General features: G+C 40.0%; 1 pseudogene; it reads left to right on the forward strand.

Annotated features, from left to right (window-relative positions):
* Nucleotides 1-12,190: 12,190 nt before the first annotated feature.
* LOC149156328 (suppressor of mec-8 and unc-52 protein homolog 1 pseudogene) lies at nt 12,191-13,658 on the forward strand (annotated as a pseudogene).
* The last annotated feature ends 3,510 nt before the right edge of the window (nt 13,659-17,168 follow it).

Consider the following 17,168-nt stretch of genomic DNA (forward strand, 5'->3'; position numbering starts at 1 on the left):
CCCATGAAGACAAAGGCAAGAACACGGAGTTTCAATCCACAGGGATTGGTCCTTTTACAGTCCACAAGAATATTGGCCAACACAAGAATTGTCTTAAATCACTTGATGAGAAGATTAACTCTCTCACTATCAATGGACAAGAATTAAAATTTTATTTTCAATGAGATCTGGGGTCACGCCCCACGCTATGTACATAGTCTTTTCATTACTTGTTGAGTTGCTTTTTTTTCTTTGATTTTCTGTTGTTTTTCTTATGTAAATAAGTGTTGTGCCTCACCGCTTTCTGGCTTCTGAATGTGTATGCGTCTCAAGTTCAAAGAGTCTTGTGACACTGCAGTGCTTGGCTAGCACTGTGTCCATATTCCTTGATTTTGGTTGTAACTTTTGGTTGATGAATTCTTGATGGAAAGTATGATCCATATGTAAGGAGATTTTGGTAAAACCATGAACCTGTGTCCAAACTAAGAAACCTCATGCCTACACTCATTTTTCTGCTCTGTTGTGTTCAAGATCATCCAACTAGTAGTAATGAAGAAGGGGAAAAATATAAATAAGAAAACCTGAATCAAAGGTCTTCATATGCTTCTCTGAAGGAATGACCTATCCTACTCTCAATAAGTTGGGATCCCTCTTCCACCCCAAAAAATAAATAAGTTCCTATGCACAATTTGATTTTAAAAACAACAAAGGTGAAAGAAGAGAAAGGATTCCTACGTAGAGAGGTGAAGCAGGAAACTCCACCGGGGTACTGTGCAGGCTCGCTGGTAGTGGAGAAATGCTTGTTGTCATGCGTGATTCCATTGGGGTACTTTCCAGGCTTGCTGGTAGCAGAGAAACACCAGAGATGTTATAGACATTTTTGTGCCTTACAACATGAAGCATGAAATTTCCATAATCTAAGGGATCCAAAGTCCCTAAACATGTTGTTCCTACCCCTAGAGGAACAAGGTCAGCAAACCACAACACTAAATAACAGTTCTCCACCTGAAAACACTCAAAAACAAGACAATTCTGGATCATGTCAACTGCTCCACTGAGCATTTGCATTGAATGTCAACTACTCCACTGTCTACCTGCGTTGAATGTCAACTGCAAAGAAGGCTACCTGCGCTGGGCGAATTGGGACATGTGGCACAGTCATTCCTCAAGGTGTCAATGCCCAGGAAGCTTCCAAAATGACACTTGGATCAAGGAATTCGACTGGTGATGAGTAAGAGGGTCTAGATCTCCAAGTGGAAGCAAGAACCTCCAAGTGGACTCAAGAACTGAAGAATAACTGAAGTGAGAGAGGACAATAGCCAGCCTCAAGCTGACTCATCCTTTCTCCAAAACTCCTATATATAGAGCTCTCTCATGAGGTCTAAGGAGGCTGGAATTTGGTGAATGTAAAGAATTGCTGTTGGTTTGAGTATAGAACTATTGGGTGATTTGCTTTGAAGGAGGTGAAGAGGAGATTTCTTTCTGCTGGGAGGTGATGCTGGATTGGGCCTCTTATGGTTGTATCACTTCCTGAACTTTACTTCTTCCATTAATAAAGCATTTGAGGTTCTTCTATATGCATGTGTCTCAATGGTGTATTGTTATACTTGTGTATTTGATTTATTCTAATCCTTGAATCAATTATGAATGTATGCTTCTTGTAGTTTCCCTCTCTTGCCATTTTGCAGGATCTTGGTGTAGCTGGGCCAGTGAAAGAGCAAGGAACTGGGAGCAAGAAGCAAGGAGAGAAGATTGGATCAATCATTAGCGGAAGACATCGGTTAGTGGATCTCTTTCTCCCCTCTTTTACATCTCATAAAGAAGTAATCTTAGATAGCTTTGCTTTGATTGTTGCTGAGGTACTATCACCCTTAGAGTGGGATAGGGTCATTCCGTATTGGATACTTTTCCCAACAACAAATTGGCAACTCCGCTGGGGATCGTATCTTGTTGGTTGTTTGTGTTTTTGCTATTCATTTCCTAAACACAGGGAGTACCGAATCGAACTGCATTTGGATCTTTCAAATGCAAAGTAGAGGGCAGCTACTCTAGCTCAGTTTCTGGGCATGTTTATGATTTGAAGAGCTGATCCACAAGGACTCTGAACACCTCTTAGTGATAGCTTTTCATCCTCCTTTTCATCCTTTAGTGTGTACTTGATTGATAGCTTCTGATTTGGCCAAAAACTGTTGATTTTTGAGCAATCTGTAACCCGGAAACTGAGAAAAACGAAAGTTTATCTCTTCATTGCAGGCACTGTGAAGGCAGTCTGCATTTCATCGCAGGTCCCGAAGGGGCTACCTGCGCTGAATGTCAAAATGACAGTGTACTACCTGCGTTGAACCAGTTTTTCCTTGTGCAACTGGGGTGCCCTGCTTTCTGTTGCCCTGTTTTTGCAGCGTGTTATCATTCAATGTACCTATCTGAAACCACCTTTCTTTGCCACTATTCCGCCTCAGTTGTATAAAGAAACTATATTTGTTCTTTGTGTATTTCTTACATCATTTGCAGTTTCCCATAACGAAAGTGAACTAGTCTTGTTGTGGCCTCTTAGATCTAGACCTGTGATAAAGTGTCGTTTTGATCTTAAGAGTTAGTTTGTCTGCTATTCATAGCTGATTGAGCTTTTGCTTTCGTCATATGGTTTGAATTTATGTATTTCTAGTGTTGAAACAAGTAAATCTTAAGGTGTCTTTTGATTTTGGACAAAAGCTTGTTTGCTTTCACTTGAAATTGAATTCAAAGTTATACAACAACTTTCTTTTTGTAGTACATCAACATTAAGAAAGAGAAAAGAAATACCTGCATTGTGCATGTGCATTTTGACAGCTTGCATGTTGATTTAGGAAAAGTGCATTAGTGTGTGCTCTATGATCTGTGTGAAAAGATGATGTCTTTCTTTTCCCTCAGTAGTTAAGATTTTCAAAGTTGAAAGATTGAAAAGGTTGCTTATCATCTTAGACTGCATTTAGGAGTTGTACCATACATCTCGTGGTGATCCATAAAGGCAAACTGCTAAACAAGATCAACCTTAAAATAAATTGAATTTACATAACAACGCTTTGAAACATAACGCAAACACATAGAGGTCTAAGCTAGAGATGTGTTCCGGCGTCGTTAAACGTGATATCTTAGCGTTGAGTGGTTGGGTGATTCCTCCACGGTGAAGCGATAAGTATCAATACGGACTTGTGCTCCCACATACCGTCGCGTATATATTGGGAGAACCCTATAGGAACAAAGCCTTTATCCATAGGAAACCGTGTCGGCCGCCCTACGGATCGCAATGGACTGAACACAGCATTCACGAAGATCGACCACTCGTACCGTAAAACGTATTCTGTGGTTTTGCGAAAAGTTTGGCACACCCTCTGCCTAGATCTCCAGAGTAGTTTCTTTTGGCCTTTTTCAAACTCTATAACTGAAAACGTCCATCTGAGCATTTTTCACTTCGGGCTCGTTAAAACATCGAAGGAGACTAGAGTCATCTTTAGCTTTTTCTCGACTCTTAAAAAGTGAAAAAGCAAGTTGTGTCTAAATCGTCGTTATAAAATTTATTTTAAATGGAACATAATCACCTCCTATTCCTGCGTTGGTCTGTAGGTTGAGAACATGGAACACACCAACCAAGGAATTCCACATGATGGAAATCCTAGTCCTTTCTCCTCTTGGGGAGAAGTTGGTGCGCCCCACATGGCCACATTGTCGCTTCCAGGACTGACAATTGGCCTGCCAATATGGCTATTCTCAACCAATGTAGTTCAGAACACCATGGTTCCTGAACAGTCGAGTCAACAGTTAGATCAGTCCAGAGCTGCCCACTAGCCTTCTACTTCCTATAACTCTTCCTCCAATCCTTCATCTTCGCAAGGTAGAGCCGGCAAAAGCCAAGCTCCCATGGAGAAGAAGGAGAAGAAGAAGAGAGAGAAGAATAAGAAGGAGCCTAAGGCGACTGGGGGAAAGCAAAAGACATCTGAAAAAAATCCACACACAGCACAGACCGGGCCTAAATCGCCATGTGTCATATGTAGAGGAGACCACTTCCATAGAGATTGTCCCTGTATTCCCCGGATACTAAGGGACTGGTCCCCTCGTTTGCACAGTTCGGGAGCATCAACCGCTGATAGCCATGTTGAATGCTTATCGTCAACCAACGAAAGTGAAGGTTCAAGACAAAGAGGGGGAGCAAGATCCCCCTGCAGACTGTGTGAAGGTGATCACGCCATCCACCGTTGTCCCTTCTTAGACGAAGCGAAGAGAGTTTTAGAAGATCGTCCGGTTTCACCGTTGAGACTTCCTCCCGGATACAAAAAACTCATGCCAAGTCCTTCGTTGGTTGAAAATACAGTTGGCCCACTCAAGTGGTCGGCTGAAGCGTCAGTCATTGAAAATGAACCTACTGAATCCAGACCGGACGAAAGTCCAAAGGTCGAAACGACAGTTGATCCGGTTCTCCCTTCAGAGGATTCATCCTCAAATGACACCGTCACTGAAGATTCATCTTCAAATGACACCCTCACTGAAGAGAATAAGGATGACACCATCCAGATTCTTTTCATCAACACAGACTCTGATGAGCGTCAGGGCAATGCGCCCATTCCTTTATCGCAGGAAGGAACATCATCAGGGTCATATTCGGCCGTATATTTGGTCCCACCACCAAGCAACCTGGTTGTATCCTTTGATTGGAATCAACTAGGCAGACCCCGGTTGCCAGCCAGTATACCATTCAGAATCATAGTCCAAATATACAGAATGGTAATGCCTGGCACTATCATTGATGAAGGGGCATCTGTGAGTATCCTTTCCTCTATTGCTTGGAAAGCACTGGGTTCCCCGGCGCTTTTGCCTGAGATAAGAAATCTCTCGGGTTTTGATAAAGGAACCAGTCGACCATTAGGGATCCTCCCCAATGTGCCTATTACATTGAAAGGGAAGACCGTTCAAATGAACGTGATGGTTGTTCAAGGACCCTTGGATTATAACCTACTCCTTGGACGAGACTATATATATTGCATGGGAGCAATAGTCTCCTCACTCTTTAGAGTAATGTTTTTTCCACACGAAGGAAGAATGGTCAAGCTCGTAGACCAACTTTCATTTCCGGGATCACGCATTGCAAATAGTCACATACCAACCCTGAATGGTCTATTCAATCAAGAAATGTCTCCGCCCCCAGTCCTCCTTCCCGATGAGTGCGAGTGATTCGGAAAGATGGGACTGGAACCCAGGGGGCATGCATCCTGGTCTGCTTTAGGCAGAGGAAACCTTGGGTATAAGGTAGAATTTCCGCGAGAGAATATGACTAGTTCGTACCCCGTCCGTGGTTGGAAGAGGGGTTGTTCTGGAATAGGATTCTTTTGTCAAAGTTACGTGTTTGACAACAGTCATTCACCCTTGTCTATTTCGGTAGGCATTGCCGAGGAAGTGTTTTGTTTGAAAGATTAACGAGACAATCTTTGGGTAACCTGAAAGAGGTAAGCCTCTCTCGATTAAAACAAATGTTTTGGCGGAGGGTAAGTAGAGGTAACCTTGAAACTCTGTTTTATACCTGGGGGCATGCAACCTTTTGGAGTGCAAGTGAGGGGCAACTATTTATTTTTTGAATTTTTAGGTCCTCCCTTTAAACCTGTAGGTCTAACCCTTTAAACTCGTAGGATTAGCCGTTTCCAAACTTGCATAAAGAAAGGAGGAGAGGGAGCATAGCTTTGTTAAGGCGCAAGCTCTATAAAAAATGGAATCTTTCAGGGGACATTTCTTATCTTATGACTGGTATTATCGAGCAGTTTTAGCATAAAGTTCATGCTCGTTAAAAAATAAACGCAAGATCTGAGCAGTTTTAACGCGGTCTTCATGCTCGTTAAAAAATAAATAAAAGCAGTGAGCAATGTTTCCTCCAGAGTTTAAGCTCATTTTTAAATAAAAAATGAACCTATCCCGGTAAATAACCACTGTGATCGTAAATTTATCAGCCATAAAAAGCCTTGGTCATGTTTTGCACCTGCCACCTCTACTTTCATTTGGCCGATCGTTCACCTCCTTATGATTGTTTACCCATTTTGAGGAACAGCTGCGAAGAGTGATTTCACCTAGCCATCCGTGTGACACTGCCGTGATTGGAAAATTCCAACCTATACTTGGAATTAGCTGCTATCCCTGTTTATCACTCGTTCCTCAAAAGACGAGTCTTCTTTAAGCTCTTTTCAACTGACTCGTAAAATATGAAAAGTTTGCCGAGTTTTGGCCTTCCATCTCGTTAAAGTGACCGGAAGAGCTATCCCTCCTCTAGATTTTAATCTTTTTGGACCTGAGGGATTATTGCACAAAAAGGTCGAGCGCTTGTTTTATTCGGCTCGTTAAATTTATCGAAAACTCATCCCTTCTGTATTGTTTTATACTTTTTTGGACTTAAGGGATTAGATGACGAAAAAGGAATTTTGGAGTTAACTTTCTGTACCTTTTCAGACTCTCTAAAAATGAAAAGGACCAAGTTTTCTTTGTCGTTAGACTCGTTAAAATGATTAAATAGCAACAAACTTGTCTTTAGACGAGAACGAGTTTCCCTATCGCTAGGCTCGTTAAAACATAGCGATGGGCTTGCCCGAAGGGCAGGTTATAGAACAAGCATATGTTATCCTCCTCAAGCTTGACAAAAATAAAGAGGTACTGGTCAGAAATGACTGGGGAAAAATTGGGAGAACCTCAAAGCTTTAATGGTAGCAAGTCGCTCTTGAACATGACACTTTTCTTCCGTATCACATCGGGTTGTGTTGTTTCATTCACCGGTCTCATCACCATGGTCTCGCCAAACCATCCACATTTGGGGTAATGCTACTGATCCATCGCATCAGTGTCGTTATATGTTCAAGAGATGTTGTTCAGAAAGAGTCAACCGTGTCCCATCCACTACCATACATTATCCTTCATCCATCCATGATCGCCACCCTGAATCATATGTCACAGGTTGTTTTCACCTCCATTAAAATCATTAGCTCCGTTCCGTGTCACTGATGTGGGATTCATTAAGGCCCTCCTTTGACGGATCGCTTCTTGTCGACTTCAGCTCATTATCCAAGAAGTTGATCTAGGAACACCCCCCTCAGTACTTTGAAGCTTGCATGCCTCAATGGCAAGTTTCTCACTTCCGGCGACAGGTATACATCAATGACCTTCGACTAGAAGATTTTGCGTGGTGTTCGACGCCAAGTCCTATATTCACACCACGTGAATTGTACTGCTGTACCTTGAGGGTCATTATCATTATCGGTGATTCCTCTCGTGCTTGTTAATGATTTACATCATTGACCGGTAATCAAGCGATGTCTTTCCATGTTCGACTTCAGCGCAGTTCTCACATGGATCGACTTGTACTTAGAGTGAAGATCGAACGAGTTTGAAGACCCCGGATCTAGTTTCATCCATCCGGGCTGCGATATATATTCAGGAAATATAAAGACATTTGACATGTACATCATTGCAGCAGATGATCATCCTACTCAAAGGATGATAATTTCAGCAGAGAATTATCAGTCTACCATCAGACGATCGTCTGTTCTATGTACTAAAATGAATGTATAAAGCTGAGCATGGGAATGCCCGCCTCAGCTAGATCATGAAAGCAGAATGAAAAATAATGTATTGTATTGTATCTTATTACAGGTCGCCTCTCAGCGGTTGAATGAACTTCGGATCATCCTGATAAAGCATTTCACCCGATAAACGACCTCATACTTTAGGGGGCAACTGTTATAGACATTTTTGTGCCTTACAGCATGAAGCATGAAATGTACATAATCTAAGGGATCCAAAGTCCCTAAACATGTTGTTCCTACCCCTAGAGGAACAAGGTCAGCAAACCACAACACTAAATAACAGTTCTCCACCTGAAAACACTCAAAAACAAGACAATTCTGGATCATGTCAACTGCTCCACTGAGCATCTGCGCTGAATGTCAACTGCTCCACTGTCTACCTGCATTGAATGTCAACTGCAAAGAAGGCTACCTGTGCTGGGCGAATTGGGACATGTGGCACAGTCATTCCTCAAGGTGTCAGTGCCCAGGAAGCTTCCAAAATGACACTTGGATCAAGGAATTCGACTGGTGATGAGTAAGAGGGTCTAGATCTCCAAGTGGAAGCAAGAACCTCCAAGTGGACTCAAGAACTGAAGAATAACTGAAGTGAGAGAGGACACTAGCCAGCCTCAAGCTGACTCATCCTTTCTCCAAAACTCCTATATATAGAGCTCTCTCATGAGGTCTAAGGAGGCTGGAATTTGGTGAATGTAAAGAATTGCTGTTGGTTTGAGTATAGAACTATTGGGTGATTTGCTTTGAAGGAGGTGAAGAGGAGATTTCTTTCTGCTGGGAGGTGATGCTGGATTGGGCCTTTTATGGTTGTATCACTTCTTGAACTTTACTTCTTCCATTAATAAAGCATTTGAGGTTCTTCTATATGCATGTGTCTCAATGGTGTATTGTTATACTTGTGTATTTGATTTATTCTAATCCTTGAATCAATTATGAATGTATGCTTCTTGTAGTTTCCCTCTCTTGCCATTTTGCAGGATCTTGGTGTAGCTGGGCCAGTGAAAGAGCAAGGAACTGGGAGCAAGCAGCAAGGAGAGAAGATTGGATCAATCATTAGCGGAAGACATCGGTTAGTGGATCTCTTTCTCCCCTCTTTTACATCTCATAAAGAAGTAATCTTAGATAGCTTTGCTTTGATTGTTGCTGAGGTACTATCACCCTTAGAGTGGGATAGGGTCATTCCGTATTGGACACTTTTCCCAACAACAAGAGATTGAAAACTATACTCTGAAAATCTTAAGCTTGCGAGCCAAACTACCCTTCTAGATTTGAAACATTGTGATTTTGTTGAATCTTATGAGGTGTTCAACTGAGAAGGTACAAGGTGAACCATGTCTATCCATGGGGTAAGTGGGGAAGTCGAAGTGAACTACATTATGAATCAATACTCCTCAAAGAACCATGGCCCTGCACTAAAAATGAACCAAAATAGAGAAGATGGTATTCAACCAGTGTGTCATCAAGTATTGTAGCAGCCGCAACACCCTCCAAAATTTCGGTTGGCATTCAAATTTTATAGCCTTCCTTGGTTTTTCCATTATGGTTGCAAACACTCGAGCTCATTCCATGAGCTCCCTTTGAGTCTTTTCACCTCTTTTTCTTGTTTCACCAACTGTCGTCTTTTGGCATGTTGATTGCCTTTTCATGACCTTTCGACCTATTCTGATGATTTCAAAGGTTTTTATTTATTTGTTTTAGTTGTCCTAGCTATGCATACACATGTCGCACTTATACACAAATTTGTAAGCACTGTCATGCAAGTTTCATCATGGGCATCCAAAGGTCTATCTTAAGTGTCGCACTTGTCGCTTTTAGCTCTAGACGAGTTCATAGAGGGCAATGCTTTGTATTATTGTCCGATGGTCAATTTTATCATGTTGTCAAAGTATGCTAAGTTTGTGATCATAATGTCGAGTCATCACAAGTACACTTGCTTCCCACACTTAGCCATTTTCTTGAAAATCCTTCCGACCAGACAACCCCCTCTCATCAGACCCCAACTAGGATGAACTATGCAGTCTCAGCCCTCAATGATGCTACTATACTACCTGGAACTGCACAGTTCTTGAGGTTTTCCTCCAGGACAGTTGCACTACGCAATCCCAGAGGTGAGCAGCATGCCTTCCTTTCTAGAATTGCACAAAAACTACCTCAGAGCCCAACCTAAATTGCGCACTGCGCAAGATTAGTATCAAGCCTCCTTCCTATCTGTTGGAACCCCACAATGCATAGAGACCCGAGCCTTCTTTTTCTTCCAGAACTACGTAGACGTGTCCTCCTAGTTTCTTCCCTCATCTAGGACTTACTACTCTAAAAAATTAAGCAGAAATGTCCTCTCTAGTCCTGTTGCTACCCTATCTTGTCTTCCCTCAGAAAAATGCACAAAGATGCCTCCCAGGGTCCCACCTTACAGCTACCACTGGTGACTTCAATGACACAATCCTGTCTCCTAGTGGCCACTTCACATTTTTTCTTGACAATGAAGACTTTGTCCCAGAGTTCCTCATCCGAACCTAAGCTGTGCGTTGCACAGTCTCATTGACCAGCCTCCCTCCCTATCACCTAGAACTACGCAGTAGAAGTTACTGGGCCCTCTTCCCAGCCTGTCATTTGTCCCAGGCCCGAACCATGGAAATAAATGCATCATCTTAGACTAGGAGGTTTTATATTTGATGTCATCCCATCATGGTTGAATTGCAGGAACAGGTACACTGATAGATCATGGCGAGATGATGAATGGGATGAAGAAGGATCACACATGTTAGAAGACTCACTTGTAGTTGGATGGACAAAAGAAGCTCATCAAAGAGCAAGAGAAAGGAATACATGCATGTAACCATCTTACAATACTAAGACCATTGAAAAGCCCACAACATCAACTCATGTGGAGGAAAAGACAAAACACATTCAAGAGCACATCCATCACTCAGCAGCAACAATAGCTTGAGATTGCCACCATAGCTAATCAGTCCATGTCAGCAGTGTCATGTCAAGTTGTGTCATGAGTTGTCAAGTCCACATCACTACTATGGGTCATATCTGTTGTAACCAAATGTAATGTAAAGAGAAATTTGAACGAACACACACATGAAGATGAAGAATCATGTCAGTTGAAAAGTCATATGAGGCTGAATGGTCATGAGCGTAGTCCAAGAGTCACAAGGGTCAAGCATCACCCTTGTTTATATATACCCTTCCCATTGTATGAGCAAGGACTTTTCACCTTGGCTCCTCCCACATAGCCTTGAGAGTTTCAGACATTTCTTTGAGGAGCAAGGAGTGGCTCAATGTCCCACTACTAGGACTAGTAATGTATGGTGTACATATGTGTCTTGGAACTTTTTCTTAGTACAAAATCATGTTAAGGCCAACACGTTTCATGCATGTTTTGTAGATGTTTGTAAGACTATTCTTTTGGAATTTGTAATGTGTTAGAGTCAGTCTTCGCAGCCTGTCACCAGGGATCAACATGAGCTCTTACTATGTTTGGTTTGGTTAGATGTTTTGCACATGATATTTAGCACAAAACATGTCATAATTTTGTTCATCAGGAGCAGCTCGGAAAGATCTTTCCAACGGTATGAGACACTCCAAAAACCGGTTCCCGGATCAAAATATATGACCAAATGAGTGATTGGCTCAAAGACCCTCCCGTGCAGTAGTTCAGGTATTGAATGATCCAAAGGAAACTAGGAAATGTCAGTGTTTGGTTTTGTGGCTGGACTATGATAGACAAGAAGAGACTTATTTCAGTATGAAGTTGGTGTTCAAATGATAGAAATATATAATGAGCAGGTTCGCGATCTGCTTGCAAGTGATGGTTCAAAAGAGGCTTGTGATCCGAGGCATATCCTAACTCAATGGCCTCAGTGTTCCTAATGCTAGTATGTTGCCTGTGGAATCAACACCATATGCTTTAGATTTAATGAAAATTGGACAAAAGAACAGGGCAGTAGGTGCTACTGCTCTCAATGAACGTAGTAGTCGTTTTCACAGTGTCTTGACTGTACATGTGCAAGGAATAGACTTGTCTTCTGGAGCTATTCTTCATGGGTGCCTTCATTTGGTTGACCTTGCTAGGACCGAGAGGGTTAACAAGTTAGAAGTTACTAGGGATAGACTTAGAGAAGCACAACATTTCAATAAATCTTTGTCAGCTCTTGGGGATATCATATCTGCTTTAGCCAACAAAAGTGCTCATGTACCATATCGTAACAGCAAGCCTACTCAGATTCTTCAGGATTCCTTAGGTGTTGCACAAAGCAACATGGAGAGTTAGGAAACTTAAGGATCAGATTGCAACACTGAAGGATGTTGTTACAAAGAAAGATACTGAGATTGAACGCTTACAAACATTGAAAGAGTCAAGATTCCATGCTCAAAATACTAATTCTCATAGCGACAAACTTAGGACCGAAGGCCCAACCCAACTCTAAGTCTCAGTGCCCCCTGCATCAACAACACACATAGCTAGAAGCACAACGTTTACACCTGGGCAATAAATAGAAAAAACAATCACACAGTTAGTTTCTAAAGCAAGGTTATTATCATGACATTCAACACATCAAGTGTCAAGGGGATTAATTCCCATAGCGTGCGGTTGAATACTGAGTTATTTAGGAATGGTGACCAAGACCTTGAGTCATCTGTATGGGAATTCAAAGATGCCTTTTCGCAACATCATGGTAAAAAGTGTTATAAAAATTGTGCTACCATTTTGCAAAGAGAATTCTTTGCACCAAACACTGCAAAATGAATGCCAGGTTTCTCTTAATATTGTAGACAGCCTTGAAACATTTGTAGTAGATATCAATAGTGGAAGATGGGATGTGATATCGCTACAAGTTGCATAGCTTAAACTTCCTAGAAAAAAACTAGAAGACTTGTATGAATAGATTGTCTTAGAGATAATTTAACTTCGAGAATTAGATACTGTAAGAGCTATTCTAAGGCCAACTCAAGCAATGGGTTTCATGAAGCAAGAGCAACCTGAGTGCTATCTACACTTGGAACACCTTCTAGTTCGCACATATTTTGATCTTCGTGAGGCTTATCACGAGTCCTCAAAAGAGAAGAGGCGGTCACAAATCATTTTGATTAATGGCCTTGATTGGTCAATCTTTGAAGTGGCAACAACATCGAGGATTACCTCCTCCAGGTACACAGTTTGATCTCTTCAGGGGCACTACAGTAGTAAAGGCAGATGAGGAAGAAATGTATCTGACAACACTGGCACATACAATTAAATTTGGGAAACAAAGCCACCCAAAATGTGCTCGTTTCTCTCCAGATGGTCAATACCTTGTCTCTTGCTCAGTTGATGGATTCATAGGGGTCTGGGTCTACATCAGTGGGAAGCTTAAAAAGGATCTTCAGTATCAAGCTGATGATTCCTTTATGATGCATGATGATGTTGTCCTCTGTGTTGACTTCAGTTGAGATTCAGAGATACTGGCTTCTGGTTCACAGGATGGGAAAATTAAGGTATGGCATATACGAACAAGTCAGTGTTTAAGGCGTCCAAAGCATGCACATTCTCAGGGCATTACAAGCCTTTCCTTCTCTCGTGATGGTAGTCGGCTTTTAAGCACATCATTTGACAGTATTGCAAGAATACATAGGCTCAAATCTGGCAAAGCGTTAAAGGAATTTTGTGGTCATACATCTTACGTAAATGATGCAATATTCACAAGTGATGGGGGTCATGTTATTACTGCTTCTAGTGATTGTACTGTACAGGTTTAGGATGTGAAGACAACTGATTGTATTCAAACGTTTAAACCTCCACCTCCTCTCAAGGGAGGTGATGTATCAGTGAATTTTGTCCACCTTTTTCCAAAGAAGTCAGAGCACATTGTAGTCTGCAACAAGGCATCATCAATCTATATCATGACACTCCAAGGGCAGGTTGTCAAAAATTTCTCATCTGGAAAAAGAGGAGGAAACGCTAGAAAGGTCGAAATCATGCAGCAAGTGCAAGCAAGTCAGCAGGACAAGTGTATTCGAAAAAGGTATCTCAAGTGCAGAGTCAATTATCTTTGCATACGGAGAGAGCACGTGTTCTCTCTGGAAGGCTTACAGGTTCAGTAGGACGTGTCCAGTTAAAGAAAGCAGCGCAGGTTGTGAGTCCATCTTCTTTGCGCCTCGAGGAAGAGCCACCTGATGTTTCTCACAAAATCATCAAACATGAAATGAAGAACTTTGTGTCACTTATGCAATAAAAAGAAAGCCATCTCAAGCAAATTGTCCCAGATTCGAGGAAATGGAGTAAAAGGGGAAAATTAATTGAGAAAACTGAAGTGTCAGAGTTGTCAGGCACAAATCCAGCAGTGGTTGAGGAAAATCTCAGATTTTAAGGATTAATATCAGCAGTCAAAGATTGAAACAACAGTAAAAGGGCAGATTTTGTGGAATTCCACCCTTAAAGGAAGCAGATCTTGACCAAAATTCACTAATTTTGGTTTTCAAAACAACTCTATTTGTCATAGTTCACGAGAGTTTTATTTAATTTTGTTTTATAGTTATGATATTGTTTTATGTTAGGATTTTATTATTAATTTTTATTCTATTTTTTATTTCCTATGTTGAGGAAATAAAAATAATTTTGTAATATTATAAATAGGATTAGTTTTGAAGATGTAAGGGTTCGATGTTTGCAACAGGAAGAAGCACTTGGACTGTGTAAAGTTTTATTGAATATCATAATAAAGTAGTTTTTTCCCTTTAGGCCTGGGATTCATCACGGTGCTTAAATGTTCAGAATGTTTTTTCTCTTGTAATTCATTTACACATTATGTTTTTCTCCTTTGTTTCACCATTATCTAAGTGATATGTTAGGGATTCATCCATAATGATCATGGAAAATTTTAGGGGCTAATCTTCGCCCAGTGGGCTAATTTTCCATGATTTTTCCAAAAAAATATTCGCCAATTTCCAATTTTTATAAAAGACGATTCGCCCAAATTTTAGAATATAAAATTATTTTACCTAAAAAATCGCCAACATTATATAGAGACTATATATAAATCATTAAAAATTTGAATAATTTTACAAATATGTCAATAAACATTTTATAATTTGTATATTAGGATTAGTGAGATTCGCCAATGTTTTTAAACTTCAATAAAATTTTCCATCCTTAAAATTTTCCTTGATAATGATGCTCCTTTCATGATGATTTTGCTATTAGTTGTAATGGTAGTTTTAGCAGAATTCATCCGTTGTTAGATGCTCTGTTGAGCAACCTCGTTATTATCTTTCCTCTAAAGTTTTTGCTGCAGATCCATCCTTTTTCTGATGCCTGTAGGGTAGCGGGCTTTCTCCCTCATACCTCTCACATTTACAATCTTCAATTACCTGAACATGGCACTTAATTTTCCCCAAGTTTGTCGGCAGAAACTGACATCGTTTCCATAGTCCAATCACCCTTTCTCCTACTGTTTTCGACCCGAAACAAATCCAATCAAATCCTATAATCTACCATACCTAGCCTAAAATCAACATTCATTTAAGTCATTTCAAGCCCTAGTTGCCATATCCTAATTGAGATTGACAAGGAGAGAGCCCTCTCCCGACTTGGTAGGGCTAGCTACCAAGTTAAGCGTGGTTTGATGTTACCCTAGCCCTGCCTTCCTTCAGCCTAAGGTAGATTTAGGCACTAACATAATGCATGTTTATTTCACCTGTACTAAGATAGTTGAAATACTTCGGTTGTGTTAGTACTTACATTGTTGGGAATGTGTTTTATTGGTTATCACTGTTGTCTCATCCTTGTGGACTACTCCGTAGGATATTAGACATACCTTTCTTGTTTACTGGTTATAACGATCGCCACGTCCATGTGGAATACTCTGTTGGATGGTGTACCTATTTTTCTTTATACTTTGGTTTTAATGACTGCCACATACACTGTGGACTACTCCGTCGGATGTTGGATAGACCTCTTTTGCTTCGCGTGTTTCTCTTCGTGGGTGGTACTACTACCTCTCACTTAGAGGCTCACTTTACTCTCCCCTTTTGTAGTAAGAGAACCGAGACACAAGTTACATTATGCACTCACCAAGCACACTCACCTCGCTTTTTGAAGATACCAGCATAACACTCTCATGTGCTGAACAACAAGAGTTAAGGAAAATATCTAAGAGAATGGAAATTGGGCCATTGTACCGGATGGGACTCCTACACCAAACGGTGTGAGGTCTAGTTGGGACTTCATACTGGGGAGATCCCCTAAATGTTGACAGGTTAAACACCATCAACACTACCTTTAATATGTTAAATGTAATGTAGTTTATTTATATTTTAGTCATCATATATAATATGATATTAATATCAAGAATAAATGTAATGGTTTTCATTTCATTTACTAATATGATAATAATAATCAATCCAATTTTAAAGTTAATAATTATAATTTATGTATTATTGGTTCTAAGACTTAGGCCACAATCGATTTCATTTTGGTTAATACTAAATAGCATTTGACTTGCATATCGTTCTCCATCATTTCAAACTCGTTGGAATACTAATTGGATTTATAGTGAATTGGATCTTGACAATGGTCATGATTTTGGTGTTCAATTAATCTATTATGGCCCCATTGATTTTACTTGGAATTACTTTTTAGTCTAACATCCTACCTCTAAATTTAATAAGGAAAGTGGAACTTTATTAAGCTTAATATAATGTGAATTAATATTAAAGTTTAGACACATTATATATATTTAGTGTTAGGGTGAGTCCATGATAGATAAAATTATGGTATCCAAACTTTACACTAACTTTGTTAACCAAGTATTAAACAAATACATATTACAACCAACGTAACAATATTCTAAGGACTATTAAATTTGAATTGGTGTTAGTTTCTTTCTAATCGTTTATATCGGTTTTAGTTTTAATTTTTTTTAAGGTTGTAAAATTTATTATAATTTAATTGTTCATTGATGGTGATGAAAAATATTATTAATCATTATTTGTGAATGGATAATTTAGTATTATTGAATGTTTTTGAAAAAAAAGGTGCAATAATTCTTTGTAAGAAAATGGGGGATTTATATCATGATAAATCCTTGGTTATAAACATTTTATGTGGAAAAAGTTGTTTTCCATGAGAATGGATGATAGTGATGATGTAGTCAAGCACTTAACTACATTTAATATTATTGTGACCTAGTTTATCTCATTTGGAGTGAATATGGATGAGGAAGATTATTGTATGATCTGTTTCTATTATTTTCCAAATACATGTGACAACTCAAAAACGGTTATTGGAAGCATTGTGAAGATGTTGGCGCTTGATAACATCATGGTTGTTTTTACTCTCAATGAAGTTACAGAAGATCAAAGGAGAAAAGAAGTACGAGTGAAAGGGGCATATCCAAATATCATGGGAGACATTAGTCTGTTAGAAAGTCAAAGGAAAAATGATGGAACTATGACAAGTTTGGGCATTTTAGAAGAGTTTGCAAGGAAAATAAAAAGAAGAATAAGGGAAATAATGACTCTAATGATGAGTTTGAAAAATGTTCTCAAGAGGATAATTGAGATACCTTTGTTGCCACTTTGGCAACCCATGCAAGGCAATTTTTTCACATGCTC

This window comes from Pinus tabuliformis, chromosome 9, assembly GCF_031772625.1.
Source record: "Pinus tabuliformis cultivar Carrire ecotype Pingquan chromosome 9, CPIR1, whole genome shotgun sequence".
Classification (NCBI taxonomy): domain Eukaryota; kingdom Viridiplantae; phylum Streptophyta; class Pinopsida; order Pinales; family Pinaceae; genus Pinus; species Pinus tabuliformis.